Raw genomic sequence first — 22,733 nt, forward strand, 5'->3', positions numbered from 1 at the left:
TCCAGAAATGCTAGCAATAAGGGCCTATGTTCCTTTTCCGCAATTTCTATACACTGTGTCAATGAAAATAGATTGTCCTCCAACCTCCTTTGTTTCCGGAACCCATTCTGTAGTTCCCCTAACACCCCCTCGTTCTCCACCCAAGCCTGCAGTCTATCCTTTATAATTTGCATCACCACCCTGTAAACCACAGATGTCACTGTTATGAGACGATAGTTACTTACGTCTGCTTTGTCCCCCTTTCCCTTATATATCATGTTCATTCTACTTCATCGCCATTCATCGCGGTCTTTCTCATCCACTATCATTTTGTTCACTACCTGTATTAATGTTTGCTTGGATTTTGGTCCTAACTTCTTTATCAACATAATCGGGATACCATCTGGACCTGTTGATGTGCCACTAGGAACCTTCTTCTCTGCTCTTTCCCACTCTCCTTGCTCAAGTGAAGCTATTGCTGTAACCGGTCTATCCTCCTTCGATAAATTATGTACCACGTGCTTTGCTGTAAATTTTTCCGTCATCTTTGTTCCTATGTGTTTTATTGCTTCATCCCCTTCTAGTCGAATACCCTCATCTGTAACAATAAACCTTTGTTCTAGCCTAGTCTTATTACTCATTGCATTTAGATGTTTCCAGAATTTTTGGGCTGCTTTTCTATCCTTTTTATTTACTTTTGACATCCATTGGGCACCCTTTCTTCTAATTTTCTCATTAATCAAATACGATGCGCCCCTTCTACACTTTATGAAGGTATCCCATTTTCTGTCTACTTCGGGCTTTGGTTCCCCCTTCTTCTTAGAATATCTGTGTTCCCTGGGCGCTTCCTGGCGCTTTTCTATTGCCCTCTTGACCTCCTCATCCCACCAACTCTTGGGTTTGCATCTTTTCCCTTTTTGCCTTACTCGCACCTTAGCTAGCTCCAGCTCCAGTAATCGAGTTAATTTGGTATAAGTCCATTTTGTTTCACTATCCTCAAACATTACTTTCTCGATTTGTTTGGCTGCTGCTTCCAATTGCTTTTCTGAGTAAAAATTCCCCCCTGATTGTTCATCTCGCTTCAGTCCTACATTGCTTTTTCTTCTGAAGCTCAACTTGATACGCTTGTGGTCATTACCTAGACTTCTGGAACCATCTTCATCTATGTTCATTACCCCTAATCTATTATACATCCTCTGCGACATTAGTGCATAATCTATCGTCGAGTGCAGACTCCCCGCCTCCCATGTTATGAGCCCTTCACACTTCTCGGTGCTGTTGCATACAACTAAATCATGCCTGTCACACATGTCCTGCAGCATGCTTCCTGTCGAATCCGCGTACCCATCCAGGTCTTCTATGTGTGAAGGGTCATCTGACAGCGCCGCCATACGGCTGACGCGCGCTCTACAGCAGGCAGGAAAACCCTTGACGCTTCAGGCAATGCCTCCTGAAGAACATGCCTGAAGCGTCTGCTCTATTTCAATGGGCCCCGAGATCGCCCCCACTTTGCGCAGACTGGCCGCTAGGCGGCGCTAAAAGATGACCCTCAATAGCTCCCGAAGGGAGCAGAGTTGCGCGAAGGTCCGCCATTTTGTTCCAAGCTCTGCGGGAAAGATGCTCTGCCACACGAGAAGGCTGTTTAGAGGCACCCCTCCTCGTCCCTGTGGGGGCTTCACAATACCCCCTCAGTCGGATAACAAAGCAGACAGCACTCAAGATGGGGAGCCCCTGGCCTCATCCTCGTCCAGGTAAGACCTTCACAATACCCCCCGTCGGATAACAAAGCAGACTGTGCTCAAGATAGGAGGGGCTGTCCCCCTGTGTAGTATTCCTGTGGGAGCATATACAGCAACACTATGCCTGTGAAGTAAGTTTCCCCGCGGAAAGTTGAACACTTGACGTCACGAAAATCATGTAATCGCCTCTCGGCGAATGGCGTTCGGAGCGGCAAGAAAAAACAGACGCGCAACTCTGCTCCCCGCGGGAGCATATACACGAAGGCTCCGTGCGCTGGTATGGTGGCGCCAGCAGCGACCACGTCGCCAGCGCCGCCTCGTGGCACTCGCCGCCTTAACCGGACGCTCAGTCACGGCCGGTCTCTCGTAGGGAGAGCGCGCGCGCCCTCCTCGAGACTGGCCCTGGCGGCCCTGAGCCTTCCTCCATGCCCGATGCGTTCGCGCCAGCCTGGCCGTATAGCAGACGCGCACTGACTGCGATGCCATTCTAAGTCAACGCCTGCTTCTCTGCGGATTTCAACGCATTGAAAGCCTTGACGCCACCACTTCTGCATTTCGTTTCAATTGCTTTCAGGTTGGGCCGATCACTCATTCCAAGCAACCATGATTGTGTTGCATTCCTGACGGCTCTGCAATATCCGGGAGCGCAGTTGAGCTTATTGAGATTAATTATGTACCTTTACAGTTTGAGAAACAAGCCTCTGACCCAAATAATGAATTCAGCTATGTAATTTACATCCACTGTGACATCGACTATGTGAATGGTCGGCTAGAATTGCGAAAAATGCAAAGTTACAGCACATATATATCAAATGATAGGGCTCTATATCCTGCAGGGTCGACAGTGCTTTACTTTGTGTATTCCTCTCAGAGAAGCATAGCTTTAAGCATACAAGAAGACGATGGGTTTCTTCCTAAGTATCTGCCACAGGACTTTCATTTCAGGAATTTCATGAATACACCAATTACATGAATTAATTTGGCTGTATTTCTCTTTTGGTAAAAACTTAACTATAAAAAGGCCGCCGCGGTGGCTCAGTGGTTATGGTGCTCAGCTGCTGACCCAAATGACTCGTGTTCGATCCTGGTTGCGGCGGTCGCATTTCAGTGAAGGCAAAATTCTAGAAGCCCGCGTACTCTGCGATGTCAGTGCACGTTAAAGAACCCCCAGTGGTTGCAATTATCTGGAGCCTCCTACTATGGCGCCCCTTATAGTCTGTGTTGCATTGGGACGATAAACCCAATTAAAATCAAAAGATTAATTCCCGGAATTAAGGGTTTAGTGATGTTGTGAAATCCAAGAAATAAATATAGAGAAATTTGAACCACTCTCTATTTTTCTTTTTATTCGTCCAGAACAGGGTCTGAGATCTCATAAATGCAACAAATAAAGATACAAAATTTTAAAGCACTGAAGGAAATAAAATGATGAATTAATACGCAAAAGCTTAGGTGAAACAATGTGAAAAACGACATAAGCACTCTCAGAAGTACGACGTCGCTCCCACTGCATACACACACGCACGAAAAAAAGCTGGAAACAAAATTGAAACTTTGCACCACAGAGGAGCATAACAAACGAAGAATTAAACTTCAGATGCCAGCTCCAAGAACTTCTCCGTAGACCATTTCCTGTGACTGACTGAGCGCATTCCTTCGCTCTACATAAAGACATAAAGCAGCTCCTACCAATGATATCGCATTCAAAACAACAAAGTCAATGTAAAACCTTTCCCAGTTCACACTCATGAATTTAATTCCACAGTGCAAGCAGTCATAGGACATTTTTTTCCAAACGATCCGTCGCCACACTCTTCTGGGGCGGACAACTGAGGACATGTCTGAAACAATACGTTCATATTTTCTCGTTTGCTAAAGGCTTGTTCCGCAAAAAAATTATGCACATGGTCAGAGTTTCCCCCTGAAAAGTTTTGAATGGACGTTGATTGATAGTACGATGCGACACCTTGCTGATTATTCAGCAAGACATCAGTCGTTTTTATTGGTTTTTCTTGGAAAAAATAAAAAAACGGTACAGTGAAATTTGTAATTGAATAAGGCAACATAGCAACAACAAATTTCAGTTGCTAAGTATACAAAAACCTTAGTTTTTCCTTCCGTTCAAAGCATGAAGGAAAAGCAATAAAAGCGACCGATTCACAAAGAAACCTGAAAATTTCAACTCTAGATTACGGCTTCATTTCAATGCCACTATTAAAGCCCAACTCAACTAAGGGTAGTCGGAGCAACACAGGCCGCCTTTCTCGCTTCAGCGGAATTGTCTGCTCCAGTTGCCAAAAGACGCTGGCTTGTGCCTTACTCCATAGTCGCTGGCCAAGGCTGTAGACCTCTCATTAGGTACTGGTCAGGGCTAGTTGTAGTAAGTGGTTTTATTAAAATAATAAAAAGGAAGGAAAAGATTTGTGCTAGCCCCGGCATCTGCCATCGATACGGAAGCACCTGAGCTGGGCAGCGGAAATAAAGAATAGCAGAAAGACTGGAGAAATGAAATGAAAGAGGTGAAGGGACAGGAGGAGAGGATTTGACTCATGTTGAGGAGAAAGGCGCGCGGCAGGCAAGCTCTCATCCCCGCTGCTGTCATCGAGAAAGAGAAAAGAAAGTAAGCTCCAGGAATGCCTGCCCAGAAGCACGCGTGACGAATTCTGCTTATCTTCTGGCTATACGTGACGGCCACCAAAACAGCATATTTTCCCCAGTAGGGATTTACTGAAAAGCGATACCAAAAATAAGGGGCCTCTTCTTGACGACAGTGTACTGACGCGCTTAAGGTAGGTACGGCGCCGGGATATTCGAGGTGAACTGGCGCCAAGAAGTAGATGGGACGAGAGGGGGGAGGGGGTTCCGAAAAAGTGAGTTCCGGAAAAGTGGGGTAGAAGGTGCATTTTGTACCGAGGTGTCTCTAATCGGGAGGATAAAGGCAGCGGGAAATGCTGGAAACATGCTAAGCCAAGGCGGTAGTGAAAAATTTGCGCGTCATGTCGCGCCCCTTTGGCGCCACACAATCGGGAGAAGTCTATTTAATACCCCTGTCACACGGCCAGTTTCAATCACCCTCGAGTCGAGGGTCTTCGAGATTCTCAATCGCCATCGAACTCGCCGCTGCTACACGGCAAATCTCAATGGCCATTGAAATGGTTCTTGTGTCTTACGCCACGGATGTGTGGCGCCACAATCGCTACTTTGGATTTTGGAAAAATAACAAAAATATTTATTAAATGTATACTAAATGCTGAAATACAGACATACGCGAAAGTCGTTCAAAACCCTTTTAATTACACGTACGCGACGGACATATGCATACACTGCTATAGCCACACTAATACAAGACGAGCCAAAACCAAGCCAGTCCAACTGCGTCGGAGCGCTGCTTCGTCAGGCTTAAGACGTGGGAAATCGCCATGATAGCTGAAAAATAAGAGCTATTTGCCTCTTGAAACTTTATGCGAGGGTAAGAATGGGCAAATTGAAGGCGAATACAACAGCTTGGAACACGATATTGCTTTGAGGGATTAGCGACGAAGCTGTTATCGCTGTGAAGCGGGCGGGCAGGGTGCCGCCATGTTGTCAACGTTAAGTACGCAAGCAACGCAAAGACTGCAACGCAAAATTAATGCACTTAAAACCAGTCTAATATAATTTTAAAATAATTTTACAGGCTGCTTGATTAAATTTTATGCGAATAATGTTTGTTCATGTTTTTGCACCGTGGATGTGTCGTGTACGAAAGTGCGCTTGGCGCCGCTCGAAGCAACGCTAGCAACCTTGGGCAGCGCTCGAAGGCCCTCGAAATCTCGATGGAGTTCTGCGCTACTCCGTTGACTCGATAGGCTATTGACTCGATCGCCATTGAAACTGCCCGTGTGGCAGCGCTCGATCGCCTTTGAGTCGATAGACTATCGGTTCGAGGGCCCTCGAAATGCCCGTGTGACAGGGGTATTAGAGTCCGCGCTTGGGTCTTGCTCTGTTCGTGGCACTACCGATCCGGCTGCTTGAAGTGAGCTCGTGTTGTGTGTGTGATGAAGCAGTCGCTTATCAAGCTATGACGGGCTGTTGTGTCCCCAGCACTAGAAAAGGACAGCGGCTATTTCGCTTTCCTCGAGACAGTGCGCGCAGAAAAAAGTGGGAAACGCAGGTCCAACGAGACGGCTGGAAGCCAACAGACTACTACAAAGTATGCGAGGTAAGGCATGCGAAACGATTCCATTTCAGAACAATATTTGCTGGGGCGGAGGCATAATGCACAACTGAAAAGTTGCACCTTCATAATTACCGAAATTAGCAGTCGTCAAAGGCGACTTGTCGGTCTTCATTTCTTGGCGAGCGAAGCAAAATAACAGGGGATGGAGTCCTCATTATCTATCTATCTATCTATCTATCTATCTATCTATCTATCTATCTATCTATCTATCTATCTATCTATCTATCTATCTATCTATCTATCTATCTATCTATCTATCTATCTATCTATCTATCTATCTATCTATCTATCTATCTATCTATCTATCTATCTATCTATCTATCTATCTATCTATCTATCTATCTATCTATCTATCTATCTATCTATCTATCTATCTATCTATCTATCTATCTATCTATCTATCTATCTATCTATCTATCTATCTATCTATCTATCTATCTATCTATCTATCTATCTATCTATCTATCTATCTATCTATCTATCTATCTATCTATCTATCTATCTATCTATCTATCTATCTATCTATCTATCTATCTATCTATCTATCTATCTATCTATCTATCTATCTATCTATCTATCTATCTATCTATCTATCTATCTATCTATCTATCTATCTATCTATCTATCTATCTATCTATCTATCTATCTATCTATCTATCTATCTATCTATCTATCTATCTATCTATCTATCTATCTATCTATCTATCTATCTATCTATCTATCTATCTATCTATCTATCTATCTATCTATCTATCTATCTATCTATCTATCTATCTATCTATCTATCTATCTATCTATCTATCTATCTATCTATCTATCTATCTAATCTATCTATCTATCTATCTATCTATCTATCTATCTATCTATCTATCTATCTATCTATCTATCTATCTATCTATCTATCTATCTATCTATCTATCTATCTATCTATCTATCTATCTATCTATCTATCTATCTATCTATCTATCTATCTATCTATCTATCTATCTATCTATCTATCTATCTATCTGTCTGTCTGTCTGTCTGTCTGTCGGTCTGTCTGTCTGTCTGTCTGTCTGTCTGTCTATCTATCTATCTATCTATCTATCTATCTATCTATCTATCTATCTATCTATCTATCTATCTATCTATCTATCTATCTATCTATCTATCTATCTATCTATCTATCTATCTATCTATCTATCTATCTATCTATCTATCTATCTATCTATCTATCTATCTATCTATCTATCTATCTATCTATCTATCTATCTATCTATCTATCTATCTATCTATCTATCTATCTATCTATCTATCTATCTATATATATATATTGATACGTGTCACTGTGGAAGAACAAGAAAAAGCGCCTGCATCCGTGGAGAAAGAAGTTTCCCGCTCGCGCGCTCGGACCACTTAGGGACCGCCACAGTTTTACGTCTCGTCTCCGGAGGTTCTCCTTCGAATTGCTTCGTAACATTTGATGGAGGTGCGAGGTATCCCGACTACCGCACTCCGCACAGCATCACAACGGACCTCACACCTGTCCACTAGCGACCCAGCCGCCGTGTCCGCGGAGAGTCGCCCGAATTTGGGCCCCTTCCCCCGCCTAAAAGAACGACGCAGCCTCGGTCACCGAGTCTGACATGGCCACTGGCACCGGGTGCCCGGAGCCGACCCAGCCTTGCCCGGTGAGTCCAACTGCCATGGCCACTGACCCCGGCTCCTGGCGCCGATCCTTTGCCGCCCACCGCGAACACCGCCATCTTTTCACGGTGACGTTTTCGAAGACGCTGAGGATTGGCTGGAGACCTTCGAGCGGGTCGCCCGCTACAACGGCTGGAGCGGCGAGCGCAAGCTCCACAACGTATATTTTGCTCTGGAAGAATCTGCCCGGACGTGGTTTGAAAACCACGAGACTACCCTTCCCACCTGGGAGACGTTTTGCCAGAATCTCCTGGCTACATTCCCCAACGCCGACCGCTGGGAGAAGGCTGAACCTGCTCTGCACTCCCGAAACCAGCGCACGAATGAAAGTGTGCGCATGTACATCGAGGACATGGCCCGTCTATTCAAGCGTGCCGATCCCAACATGACTGAGGAGAAGCTTCGCCATCTGATGCGAGGGGTTAAGCAGGAGCTCTTACCAGGCCTCGTACGCAGCCCACCCCGCACTGTAGCGAAATTTCTCACCGAGGCGACCACCATGGAGACGACGCTCCAACAACAGGCCCGCCAGTACAATCGGGACATCAACAGCATTGTGCCCGAAACCTTTTCGTCGTTCCTTGGCTGCAGTACAGACACATTGCGCGAACTGATTCGGTCAGTTGTCCGGGAGGAACTCCAACGGTTCCGTCGGCCCCAGGTTGCGCCTGGGCCCCTGGCAGCGCTGACAGAAGTCGTCAGGGACGAAGTGCGGCAGGTTGCGCAGGCGCCTCCTGTTCCCGAAGCGCCGCCCCAGTTCGATTCCCGATCCACATATGCATCCGTTGTACGTCGCTCGGCTGGCTACGGTCCCGCTACTCCGACACCTGACATGAGCAGCATTGGCACATGTCATGCAACCGCACCTGGCTCCGCTGTTCCCTCGACGTCTGCTGTCTGTAGCACCACCCCATATTATGCAACTGCCCCTGCTACAGCTCAACCACGTCCTCGGAAGTCAGATTTGTGGCCTACACCGGACCCTAGGCCTCCGTGCTACCACTGTGGGGAGCCCGGTCATCTCTACCGGTTTTCGTCCTGACGCACCTTGTCCTCAGAACGGTGAACGACCGCCTGAGATTGCGGAGCATCTCTGGGCGCGCCAGAACCGTGTTTACTCTGGAAGGCGCGAGTCCCGTTCGCCTTCGCCTCTCCGCTATCGTGCGTCCAGCCCCGGCCGCCAGAGTAGTTCCGCTGGCCGTCGCTCGCCCAGTCCTCGTCGGGAAAACTAACACCGGCGACCTCTGCAGGCAAGGCCGCTGACATCGAGATGTGTCAAGATCCTGCATCGCGGAACCATCGAGCCGACGATACCTGGACAGAGAGAGGCAGCGACAGTACCCGATACGCTGCATCCGATTTGCGGGTCACAATAGATGGCGATGGAACTGAGGTTATCGCGCTGCTCGATAGCGGTGCTGATTATTCCGTTATGAACCGTGCCTTTGCTGGAGACCTTAAAAAGGTTCTTACACCGTGGTCGGGGACCCCCACGCGCACCGCTGGTGGCCACTTAATTTCCCCTGTTGGCAATTGCGCGGTTAGAGTTGGAATTTGTGGTTTCACGTACGTTGGTAAATTTGTCGTGCTCTCTGAGTGTTCCAGAGACTTGATTCTGGGGATCGACTTTCTGCAGGCTAACGCTGCTGTGATTGACTTTACGGACGCACGTGTCACGTTCTCGACCAAACAGGCCGTGGCCCGCTTTGACTCCCGATATCCTTGCAGCAACGCTCTGCGCATTGCCCAGAATGACGTCACGGTGCCGCCGCGGTGCAGTGTCCTGGTGCTCGTACAGAACGACCTATTTCACGACTACGAGGGCCTGACAGATGGCCATACTCCACTGCTGCTTGAGCGGGGCCTTGTTGTTGCCCGAGGTCTCGTCCAACTACGCGACAGCCGTACCAACGTCCTCCTGACCAACTTTTCCAACGAATATCAGCACCTCGTCAGAGGCACGGCTATTGTCTTCCTTCACGACGTTGCTGAGGTCCCAGGTTTGTGCACCGTGGGAGGATCCACTCCAGAGAATTCTGGCCCACACCACGCTCTTCAGTCAGTCAAAATAAATCCGTCCTAGCCACCTGATCAGAAGGATCTTCTTTCGGACCTCTTGGCAGACTTTGCGGACTGTTTCGCTACGTGTTCGAAGGTCGGCCGCACTCCACTCGCTAAGCACCGTATCATCACTGATGCGACTACGCGACCCGTCTGCCAGCGCCCCTACCATGTTTCGCCGATGGAGCGAGAAGCCATTCCAAATCAAGTTGCTGAAATGCTTGTGGACGATGTCATTCAGCCGTCCACCAGCCCATGGGCATCGCCTGTGGTTATTGTAAAAAAAGGACAACACTCTGAGTTTCGTTGTTGACTATCGAAAACTTAATAACGTGACCAAAAAGGGCGTTTACCCACTGCCCAGGATAGGCGACGTGCTCGAACGATGGCGGGACGCCCGATACTTGTCGTCCTTAGATCTTAAAAGTGGGTACTGGCAGATCGAAGTGGACGAGAGACCGGGATAAGACAGCTTTCGTGACGCCCGACGGCCTCTATGAGTTTAAGGTGCTCCCATTTGGTCTCTGCTCAGCACCGGCCACGTTCCAACGCATGATGGACACCGTTCTCTCCGGCTTGAAGTGGCAGTCCTGCCCGGTGTACCTGGACGATGTCGTTATATTTTCGACCACGTTTGACCAACACTTGGAGCGGTTGCGCATTGTGCTAAAGCACTCAAATCCGCACAACTCACCATCAAAGCCGAGAAATGCAATTTTGGCTTTGAAGGACTTCGCTTTCTTGGTCACGTTGTCAGCGCACAAGGTGTTCGCCCGGACCCTGACAAGACCGCTGCCGTCTCAGGTTTTCCACGCCCAAGTGACAAGAAGGCCGTTCGCCGGTTTTTGGGTCTGTGCTCGTATTATCGGCGCTTTGTTCAAGATTTCTCGAGAATCGCCGAACCGTTAAACTCACTGACTCGAGACGACACGCCCTTCGTGTGGGGAAGCGACCAAGAGGCTGCATTTGTCGAGCTTCGCAACCGTCTACAACGTACTCCGATACACGCCCATTTCGATGAACACGCTGCCACGGACATCCACACTGATGCCAGCAATGTCGGCCATGGTGCGATACTGATCCAGTGGCAAGACGGTGCAGAACGGGTCATCAGTTATGCCAGCCGAATACTTACGCGCGCCGAGACCAATTATTCTACGACGGAGAAAGAGTGCCTTGCAGTGATATGGACCATCAGCAAGTTCCGGCCGTACCTCTACGGGCGACCCTTCCGTGTGGTAAGCGACCACCACTCCTTATGCTGGCTGGCGAGCCTCAAAGACCCCTCAGGACGCTTGGCTAGATGGAGCTTACGCTTGCACGAATACGACTTAACAGTCGTGTACAAGTCGGGCCGTAAGCATCAGGATGCGGATTGTTTGTCGCGTGCGCCTATCACAATCGGTCCCGAGGAACCCGCCGATGATTTTCCTTTCCTGGGCGCTATTAGTACCACCCAAATGGCACAGCTTCAGCGGGCGGACTCGGAGTTCGCGCCGCTCATCGATTACCTCGAAGGAGTCGACGCTCGCATCCCGCATGTTTTTCGTCGCGGGCTCCACACCTTCATTTTACAATCTGGTGTTCTCTACAAGCGCAACTTTTCCAGCAACAGAGAAGCGTTCCTGCTTGTCGTACCATCACAGCTTCGGCCAGAGATTTTGAGTGCCTGTCATGATGCACCCTCCGCCGGCCATCTCGGAGTAAGTCGTACACTCGCGCGCATTAAGCAGAAGTATTATTGGCCTAGGTTACTCCCATCAGTGCGGGCCTACGTAAAAACATGCCGCGACTGCCAACGTCGTAAGTCTCCTCCGTTGAAACCAGCCGGATTTCTTCACCCCGTCGAACCACAGAAGACCCCTTTTCACGAAGTGGGCACGTTCCTCCTTGGCCCTTTTCCGAAGTCTTCACATGGAAAGCGTTGGATCGTCGTTGCCACCGACTACCTCACACGGTACGCTGAGTCCACGTCTCTTGTCAAAGGCACTGCTGCTGAAGTGGCGCAGTTCTTCGTACACAACATTGTCGTGCGTCATGGAGCCCCCGCCGTTGTTGTTACTTACCGGGGAACTGCTTTCACTGCCCGCTTAACCGAGTCCGCGATGACTCTGACGTACACCAGCCATCGACGTGCTACGGCCTATCACCCACAGACAAACGGATTGGTAGAGCGACTCAACTGCACTCTAGCCGACATGCTTTCTATGTATGTTGACGTCGAGCATCGAACTTGGGATACCATTCTTCCATACGTAACGTTTGCCTACAACACCGCCCTGCGTGAGACAACCCGACTGTCCCCATTTCAGCTTGTCTTCGGTCGGCAAGTGACCATTCCATTGGATGCTATGTAGCCCGTTGACCCCTATTGCGACTCTGACGCTGACCTCGACGCAGACACCTTCGTTCAGCGTGCTGAGGAAGTGCGGCAATTGGCACGCCTGCGAATTAACCGCCAACAGGACACTGACGCCGCTAGGTACAACTTCAGACGCCGCTTCGTCAGTTACACGCCTGGCGACTTGGTGTGGGTGTGGACACCTGTTCGTCGCCGCGGCCTTTCTGAAAAGTTGCTGCGCAGATACTTCGGCCCTTACGAAGTAGTGCGCCGCATCAGTGATGTGACGTATGCAGTTACTCCCGCCCAAGCGGCTTGCTCATCGCGGCGGTCGCACCGTACTGAAGTCGTGCACATTGTTCGCATGAAGCCTTACCACGGCAGACTCCCTGACTGAACAGCGGTTCACTGCAGCTGTATTTTGCTGATATTTACCTCTTGCCGCATCGTGGCGATGCTGCAGAAGAGGGGGCAGTGATACGTGCCACTGTGGAAGAAGAAAAAAAAAGCGCCTGCATCCGTGGAGAAAGAAGTTGTTTCTCTCCCGCTCGCGCGCTCGGACCACTTAGGGACCGCCACAGTTTTACGTCTCGTCTCCGGAGGTTATCCTTCGAATTGCTCGTAACAATATATTTGCGAGCATGTCAAGGTGGTGCATATATCTGTGTTAATAGTGAACGTACTGTTTATGAATTTACTATTGCATGCGTTTTGCCGCGATACCCTAAGAATATATTTATCGCAACTGCTCCTGGGTATCACTGCTTTTTGTCGAGCTGATGACGCCACGAGCCTTACATCTGACTAATGAAAGGCCTCAGTTCCTCGTATTACCATGCATTACTTTATTTCAGCTTCATTTTGACCAAGACCAAAATGAAGCCAATCGGCAGGATGGACGGCGCCTGCTTAAATCCACAGCTGTGCCGACGATTTTTGAATTCACGCGTAAGGAAATATATACTTTCTCGAAAGAAAACATTTCGACTCAGAAACGTCGGGTCACTGACCCCTACTTATGCTGATGCTATTTAAATACTCTCCAAGCAGTGTCTTTATGTACTGCGAGAGGATTCTATTACGAAATGCTGATGGCATAGAAAAGTCGGAAGAAATAATAGTGTCATTTTCTCGCTGATCTGCCCAATATTTCCTGCAGTTCAGATGGCGGAATTAAGCATGTCGAGTCGTGATAACGGGTCTGTGTTTGCTAGCTTATGCATGTCGTTCGAAATCCGATGAAGGGAACCATTTAAAACCATATGCGAAATTCAAGACAAGTTCAGTGCTTCGTGTCCTCAATGTAGTTTGCGTGTTTTTTTTAACATTTTCAGCTCGACCTAAATACAGAAAGCCGCCTCGTCAACGAACGTTCCCAGCTACCATTGTCAGTGATAGTGACCAGAGCTCATCAGCCGCAGAAGAATGCTGTTCTGAGAGCGCCGACAGTGATGTGAGCGAATAGCATCAAGATGCAAGGGAGAGTGGAGCACGAGCAGCAGATGTTATGTCCGCAACTGAGCTCGTGAAACAAGTACAGGACCTTCAGAATAAGAACTCGATTTTGAGGGAACGATGCTGCCTGACTTAAAAAAAAGCTGGAAAGAAAAATTATAACTACAAAACGCCTTCAGAAAGAGCTATGTCTACTTTGACCTCAAATCTCAGCTTCCTGAACGAAGATAAAAAATTCGCCCTGCAGAAGCACAACAGAAAGGGCTGTTCATGGAGTCCAGCGACAGTAAAGAAGGCTTTGCAGCTGAAGTTTGCTTGTGGCTCTACAGGATACGATGTTCTGCTGGAGCAAAGCAATCTGCTGCCGTAAAGGAGAACACTCTGCAGAAGATCTTCCATTCCACCCAGGCGTGCTCACTAAAAATTTGAAATAATGAAGACCAAGGTATCTATGATGGCCGATATTGAAAAAGACTGCATATTGTTCCTGGACGAAATGGAGATCAGAAAAGGGCGAGAGCTAGATCGAAGTTCTGATGTTTTTCTTGGAACGACGACTCTGTCGGAGTCTGATCAACCAGCTAATCATGCTCTTGTGTTCATGGTTGGAGGCATGAACAGCCATTGGAAGCAAGTGGTAGCTTATCATTTTACAGGTGCTTACGTTTCTGGTGACACGTTGAGAGATTTTGTGTTTCGCCTCATGCGACTCTGCTCGGAGATCTCTCATCGCGTACTCTGTGTTACCTGTGACATGGGTGCCTCCAACCGAACCATGTGGAGGCCTTTAAGTCTGTCGAGCTCACGTAACTCAGTGACTGTGTGCAGTGTTCTCCACCCTTGTGATGCAAGAGAGCTTCACTTTCTGCCCGACCCTGCTCATGTACTTAGGAATATTAGAGGACATCTTGTGAGGAAGGATGTCATGCATCTTAGTGAAAAGATTCTGTCAAGATTTAATTTGCCGAGCACTGAAATTTTGATAGGGCATGTTGAGAATTTGAGCATCAGCACGACGAACAGCTCAAGGTTGCTTCAAACCTCGGTGAAATTTATTTTTCAGATGGTCAGTTCACAAAAACGAAGGTCGGATTCGCTGTGAAGCTATACAGAGAAGCACCTGCAAGAATTAGGTACCTTGTAGATCAAGGAGCGTTACCATCGGAAGCTGAAACCACTGCTTGGTTTTTGAACTTTTATGCAAGTGGTACACGATAATGACAGCTCGCCATCCGTTGGTTGCCTTAAGCATGACTGAAAAAAAGTATGAGCGAGCAGTTTCAATTTTGAACCTTGCGTCAGAAGTTGTCTCGGAACTCAGCATTGGCGTGCGAAAAATCTGGGAGCCCTGCCAGACAGGCGTAGTCATGTCGACAGATGTTGTGCTGAATTACACTTTTACCCCCTGAAAGACTGCGGGTAAAAATTTGTCCTGACTGGCAGGCTTGTCCAAGACTGCTTGGAGAATTTATTTTCTGTAATCCGAATGCGGGCGCCTGTGCAAAGCTCATATGATCTAAAAAAATGCCTTTAAAATTGTGTCAGTAATCCAGTTTCTAAAGGTTCCAAAAAAATCTGGCTACGAAATTGACGACAGTGATTATCTAGTTGATTTTCTCTCTCCAGAAATACAGCTTGCGAGGCAGTGCGAATCTGACGAAAATAAGGAAGTCATTGGTCGATCTGCACACAGTGTCTTATATCGAGGGCGACATACTTTCTCATTTAGCAGGATTCTTAGTTAGGCCAATTTGGTCTACTGTGGAACACTGATTGGGCTGCATGCGCATGCTGGCCGCGGAAGAGCCCGGAGAACAGCACAAACTCGTTCAGCTGAAAGAGTTTGTACAAGGTGGGAAAAATTTAACTTACGCAAGGCAAGAAGTTCTGAAAATTGTTGAGCAGTGCGAAAGGACATTTAAATTTTTTTCTGAAACAAGGGATATTAGTCGTGTCAAAAAGCCAATGAAGACAGTAAGACAAATGATTATCAGTAGTGTGGCCCTCCCACAAGTTTCGTGCACACAGCACTCAGAAATTTTCCAGAAACTTGTTGACCGTTTTGTGTCCCTTAGGCTTCGCATTTTCGCACGATGGCTGAACACACCTAGCTTCCTGATCGATTCTATGGAAGCAAAACAGTAGCAGGCGCAGGCCTTCAGTGAATACAAGTTGCCTTTTGTTTATAAACGCAGTGCGGAATGTGTACATTCAATATCATGTATATTGTAAATAAATGGATTGTTCTTTGCTGTTCTGATATTTATGTGCTGTGTTTCACTCAGCAACACCGACTCCTATGATCAGTGTATTTGATGTCCGCCGTATTCCGATGGCGGAAAGTGCGGAGGCATGGAGTAGCGACACACAAAATATATCTTTTAATTTGGCTTTGTTGAAGGGGACAGGCTGGTCATTACGAGCTGGCATTGCCTTGAACCTTCCCAAAACTGAAGTCAAAATTAAACGGCGAATAAGCAGTGGTTATGGCTATCACGCTCTTCAGCAAAGTGAATCATACACATGCACAAGCTAATTGTAGACTATGAAAGAAAACCACGCAGTAGCAGATTCAATAAAGGTGACCGTTTCACACATTTCTTGAAAGCAAGACAAATTATAAAATAATGTGAGTCAATTTTGTGCTACCATAAAACAGTGAGACTCCTACACAGTTCACTGGTCTGTTTCAACTGCACCCAAACACGAGGTGAGCAGTGTATGTCAAAATCTTCTGAAAGTTGTTATGCTTTCATATATTTATCTCTTATATACTGCCACTGCTTTGTCGCAATAGCAACAGAGGAGCAAGTTAATGCCCAAACATCCTCGAAACTGTCGTTGACAGGAAAGCTTGATATTCTCATTAGAACTGCCCGAGTGGCAGTGTTTGGCGATTATGAAACTCCAGCTCTAATTAAGCAATTCTGACTGTCGGTAAAGCAATCGAGATGTAGAGTACACGGGTGTACAGATAGCGCTGGAAATGTTGGAACCGCTGTGAGAATGTAACGAATGTTCGCAAGGCGTCGAATTTCTCAGCAGATGAGCTGCGAAACATGACACATTTTAGCTTAACTAACTCAGATTCACGGTTTGAAACATCTCTGGTACCACCCTTTTTTGTCAGAACCCCAGGTTAGCGGATTTTCACGCGGTAGTGGCAGTTTTGTCTTCCGAACGGCCCGCCGCCGCATTGCGCTCTATGCAGCCGAACGGGAGAGTGTGACCCAACATGTTGCCGTCGCGGGCAGTGTCCTCACCCTGAAAGCGGAGGCGAGCGGGCATCGCTGCACCCTAACTAAGATGGCTAGAGTGGGCAGGTGTGTAAACCGGCCGGGGAAGCATGGCCCGCTGACGGCAGAGGCGCGGTAAGGCGCGCAGCCGAAATGAGCGCATCGCGTAGGGTAAATTTTTACCACTGAGGCGAAAATGAGCCCGTTTCGCTTACCGCGAGTTTTCTGCGAGTGTCAAAGAATGAATCTCTACCATAAAATAATGTTTCGTCAACTCGCATCCTTATTCCCGTGAAATATGCTGCTTCACAAGCGCAGTTTGCATTGGGCAGCTGGACTGAAGCGCGTATTGTGCGTGCTCATTTCGAGACGATGCCCAGGATGTGAGCGACGCCGTAGTGGAAGGTTTTGGAATGATTTCAACCACCTGGGTTTCTTTAACGTGCACTGACTCTGTGCGTTGCGCCGCTATCGAAACGCAGCCACTACGGCGAGAAGAGCACGTTGTAACGCGTGCCGTAGGACCGATCGCAACAGCAGTCGCATAGGCTGAAAGAGCCCCAATAATAATAATAATAATAATAATAATAATAATAATAATAATAATAATAATAATAATAATAATAATAATAATAATAATAATAATAATAATAATAATAATAATAATAATAATAATAATAATAATAATAATAATAATAATAATAATTGGTTTTTGCGGAAAGGATATGGCGCAGTATGTCTCATATATCGTTGTACACCCGAACCGCGCCTTAAGGGAAGGGATAAAGGAGGGAGTGAAAGAAGAAAGGAAGAAAGAGGTGCCGTAGTGGAGGGCTCCGCAATAATTTCAACCACCTGGGGATCTTTAACGTGCACTGACATCGCACAGCACGCGGGCGCCTTAGCGTTTTGCCTCCATAAAAACGCAGCCGCCGCGATTGGGTTCGAACCCGGGAACTCCGGATCAGTAGCCGAGCGCCGCCCCAACACACAAACCAGTTTTTGTCGCCGCTTGCGAGCCTGTAGCATGTGTGCCATCTTGACGCTCATGTAAGCTGTAAGCAATCTCCGACGATTCTAGACAGTGAAGCAACACATCTGGCCATGAAATCGTTTATTTACAGCTTAAGGCCCCACTTCAACACGCAGCAAACCAGAATTGGCTCCCTTCTGGGACCAGCAGACCCCAGCTCAAAACTAGAAGGCTTCCTTCTGAGACCAGTAGATCCAAGCAAAACACCATTGGGTGCCCTACAGGGACCATTTCAACCAGCAGCAAACGATCTATAACGGCTTCCTTCTGGGACCAGATGAAACCATTAGAAAGCAGAATCCTATTAACAAATTTTCACCTGGGGAGGGGGGGGGGACTTTTGCAGAATTTGATCTACAACACACAAGGTGACAGGGTTTTCCGTTTCTTCTCACTATCCTCATACCCTTAAGCAAGAACTGAATCCTTCTGAGGCAATAAAAACGTACACCTGATGCTGTCAGTGCAACAGAATGCTCAGAACAACCAATTTTTGTCACATCACCAATTGACTGTAAAATCTCTGCCGCAGCTTCGGCATGCAAGAGCGTTCGGATGAACGCAAGTTTGTCTTCCAGGACGTTGACAAGATCGTAAAATGAGACTGACGAATGTAAAAGGCCCCCAAGGTCCAACTCGTTAGTTGCCTCAGCTGGAAGTTTTTTTGGTTATGTTGCCTTTTTCACAGAGACATGCTGTTCTGCTGGGATTCCGGAAGTTGTTTTCTTAGAGTGGTGGGCAGGTCTTCGTATTTTTTAGTTGTTTGTCTGTTTATTCCATCTTTTATTTAAATGTTTAATTATTTTATTTCGTTTTTGTTAATATTACTATATTTCGCTGTTAAAAAGTATATTTGTAATGCATATAAAACCTGAATTGAAATGGGCAACTTTACGTACATATATACAAAAATGTACAGATGAGGAGTGATCGACTGCATTAAAAAAGTTTGTTCATACTTTTTCAATGCTAGTATAATCATGCTCATGAACAGAGTTCAGTCAATTAACCATTTCTTCTGGGACATGATTGATTTAGGTTACTGATATTAAACGTTTTAAGGCTGGATATGAAGCGAACGAGCTCAGCCTCACTCTGATTTACATTTATAACGTCCTGAAATTGAAGTGTTTTTCAGAAATCTGATCTGAGTGCAAGAAGTTGGAGACTTGGAGGAGGGGGGGGCGCTGCCCCCTCTGGAGAAATGCTGGGGGGCAACCCCCCCCCCCCCCCCCCCTCCTGTTCCGGAGTCCCTGGAGCTTCTGCAGGCTTCACAACGAGTTGTCAAAACACCCTTCTTAGCCACATAGCCTGCAATGTAATATATCAGCCGCGTATCGCTGTGTCGCTCAGCATAGCTGTGATGGTCTACAGCCACTTCCACTTTTTCCGCGGCCACTTTTGATGTTGAAAGCATCTCGCCCTCGCATAAAAAAACGCTGCAATACAGGCGACGAAACGAACGACTAAAACTGCAATGACGTGTGCAAGGCCGACGCGGCTGAGCTTACCGCGCCGCTAGCTGCAGCGCCGCATTCCCCCTGGCGGCATCGGTGCGCAGAGGGTTCACGCGCGGCCGAGGGAAAGCGCAGCGATCTTCACACCTCCCCAGTCTAGCCACCCTACCCTAACCCTCAATTTCGGTTTCAATGGCTGGGAGAACCCGCCGCGGTGGCTCAGTGGTTAGGGCGCTCGACTACTGATCCGGAGTTCCCGCGTTCGAACCCGACCGCGGCGGCTGCGTTTTTATGGAGGAAAAACGCTAAGGCGCCCGTGTGCTGTGCGATGTCAGTGCACGTTAAAGATCCCCAGGTGGTCGAAGTTATTCCGGAGCCCTCCACTACAGCACCTCTCTCTTCCTTCTTTCACTCCCTCCCTTATCCCTTTCCTTACGGCGCGGTTCAGGTTTCCAACGATATATGAGACAGATACTGCGCCATTTTCCTTGCTACAAAAACCAATTATTATTATTAATGGCTGGGAGACTGTGGCTGCGTTCCAATACTCTAGACGTCTAACAAGACGTATAGTGTGACGTCTAGGAAGCCGTCTACATGTCCATATAATTGGAGGCAGTGCTCTACATTTCCGTCGAGCGGCGGTGACGGAGCCCCGCCCCACAAAAAAACGTGCCAGTCACAGCGCGAGCTCACCTCACGTGAACCATGGCTTGCTTGCTGCGAGCGAGAGATGGCGCTGGCGAGCGTCGCGGCTTAGGGTGCCTCGATGCGCGCGCCCTCTCCGCCGCTCCGTGCAGGGTGGGGACAACCGCGTCGTCTGCTGCAGTGTCCGCCATATTTGAGCCCACTCGTTTCAGAACACTGGAGGTAAGCTTCTCTGCGCAGCGAAGGCCCCTTCACCATCGCGGCGAAACAGGTTTTGGAGGCAGAAATAGGGTGCATCGCTGGGGACATCTATTGTTGCCGAACCCTTTCCTACAGGCTTCTGCCCTGTGTTGCTTTCACAATAAAGAGATTAGGGGCCGCTCTCCCAAGCCATTGCTGCGGTTACAATGCACCCTCCCCGGGCTGCATTCTTGAAGGAAATTTGAAACGCAGCTGTGCCAAGGTGCTCGCCTGGCCGTGCACACCATAACATAAAGGAATAAAAGTCGTTTGCGCTGCACCCAACTCTTCTACCTCGGACAGTTCGCGTCGCAATCGTAAAGGTGTTTTTTTTTTATGCAGAAAAGCTGACTTACGGAGTTTTGTAAATTGTCTGGGACTCAGTGCGCTGACTCGCAAAAACAGAGTTTATCTCGTTCGCCGCAACGTATTAGTCAATATTAAATGCTGAGAATGATAAGGCTTATTAATGAAACATTTTACCCCCTCAGAATCAAATGGACGCAATCTGTAGGCCCTTGGACATTCGTAGTCGTTTGATCCTTGGCATCGCTTGTTTTTGTTTGTTAATTTGTGCAGGTAAAAAAAAAGAAACAATGCTGTGGTACAGGAGTTTGCACTGTAGCTGTAATATACAATGCAGCTGCATAATTCGTGCAGCTTTTTTTCATGTAAAGTAACCACTTTAACAAAGCATGGGATAATTTCGGCGCCTTCATACCTTCACCGAAAACATTAAGTGAACGCAAACTTGACTGTGAAAAATACTCTCATGAAAAGGCAAAAAAATAACATCTATCAACAGAGCCTATATTGGGAAAATGCGCGTGTCTCATCGACTGAGGAAGTTTTTCTTATATAGTGTGAAGAGTTAATGAGAAACGTAAGTGCATAAATTTCACTTACTTAGGAGTTGTAATAATGCAGTTTATTTATGTTGTAAATTATTAAAGCTACTGTCAAAAAATAGGAGACAAGCGAACTATGGTGAATTTGACATTTATACACAATATTTACAAATCTCTTCACGGCAAGCTGACGCCAGCACACGTTTTGCTTGCATGTCCATTGACTTTTTTTTCTTCCAGTTGTCGCAGGTGAATTCGCAGCCTCGTTCGAGCGTAGGTCGAGTATAACAACTTCTGAATGATTTCGTTGTGAACCTGGCATGTTTCAACATTAAACGGAACCATTTGTCTTAGGTATGTTATCACAGCCTGCACTGGAGATTTCATAGTTAGAAGGCTTTCCGCCCATTCTGTGATGCCCTTAAAATGCTCCTCGCACGACTTCAGCACTTTCATCACTTCAGGACTGGGGTAATGCAGGTTGTCGCCATTTTCGAGGTACTCCTTCAGCCTTGTGAGATATGCATTTTCAGCGTCACTAGAACCGAGCAGAGTAGCTTTGCACTGCTCGCAATTATTTATGGCTTTCAGAATACCTTTAACGAGGAATCCGGCAATATGGAACAGAATGCTGCATTCAGTCGATGTTAGCGCTTCAATGAAAAGAACCTCCGAGTCATCGATTTCCTTTACCTCGGCTTCAGCGAGTTCACGTTTCCCGTTTGACAGAAGGTCAACCAGGTACTCAGAATCGTCAACACTGTAGCTGGTGGTAGACGGCGTGTGCAAAAATTGGCTTATGCACACAAGTTTCAGTGCGCATTTCATATCATAGGCGTCTGGGACAGGCTTCCTGAGACGAACCACAGAGAAAAGATTCTCAAGGCAATCTTGTAGCAGCCTGCTGGTGAGTAAGAAGCTGTAGCCCTCCGAGTTCAAAAGAATGTCTTGCAGGCGAAGCACGACCGTTGTGGAGATCAGGAGGCCCGCCTGCGATGGCTTCCACTGAGACGTGCTGCCCATGCTCATCCCTTGAAATGTGTTTAGAGCCAGGTTTAGAGTTTCCAGAGCTCTATGATGCTTCGCCACATCGTGCAGACTTAGGGCAACAGATGGATGACGCGACGACATTAATGCGTACCATCTTGATACCAGCTCTAAAAACCAAGCTGTTGTTTCTGCCTCTATGTCCAGCACTTTTTCCTTGATGAGGTATCGGATTGCACTGGGAGCTTCTCTGAAAAATTGCACGGCAAGTCCGACTTTCATTTTCGTAAAATGTCCAGATGAGACATGGGCTTCAGAGAGCTTCGGTGCGAGCTTTAGCTCCCTTTCCTTGTCAAACTCCAGCACAGCATGCACATGATCCAGTTTCACTTCACGTGAGGGAAGATCGCACTGGCTGGCTGTTGCTTCACTTAATGTAAATGCATGAGATGTTATCAACTGACCTTTAATATTCTTCAAAACATGAGCAGCGTCTGCGTTCAAGAACAACTCCATATCATTGAGCGAAGGGTGTGGTATTGAGCAGGTTGTCTTCGAATTTCGGTGGCTAGAAAATCCCAGCTCACGCCACATCGCTCGATTTGAGGCGCCCATGTCGGACGTTACAACCCGAACTCTGAGGGAAATATCGGCGCAGAGTTGGACAACTTGCAGAACAATGTCCTTGAGCGTGCGGCCATCCACATGGCTTCCAGTGAAATGATAAGCTATCACCTGCTTCCATCGCTGGTTGAGACCTCCAACCATAAACACCAGAGCGTGATTAGCAGGCTCATCTGGCTT

At 47.5% G+C, this 22,733-nt stretch overlaps 2 pseudogenes; one reads left to right on the top strand and one right to left on the bottom strand.

The window, feature by feature from the left end:
- Positions 1 to 1,596: 1,596 nt before the first annotated feature.
- LOC144120305 (uncharacterized) lies at positions 1,597 to 8,665 on the top strand (annotated as a pseudogene).
- A 12,412-nt stretch (positions 8,666 to 21,077) lies between these two features.
- Positions 21,078 to 22,086, bottom strand: LOC144120311 (uncharacterized; annotated as a pseudogene).
- Positions 22,087 to 22,733: the final 647 nt, after the last annotated feature.

Source organism: Amblyomma americanum, chromosome 1 (genome assembly GCF_052857255.1).
Source record: "Amblyomma americanum isolate KBUSLIRL-KWMA chromosome 1, ASM5285725v1, whole genome shotgun sequence".
NCBI classification, from domain to species: domain Eukaryota; kingdom Metazoa; phylum Arthropoda; class Arachnida; order Ixodida; family Ixodidae; genus Amblyomma; species Amblyomma americanum.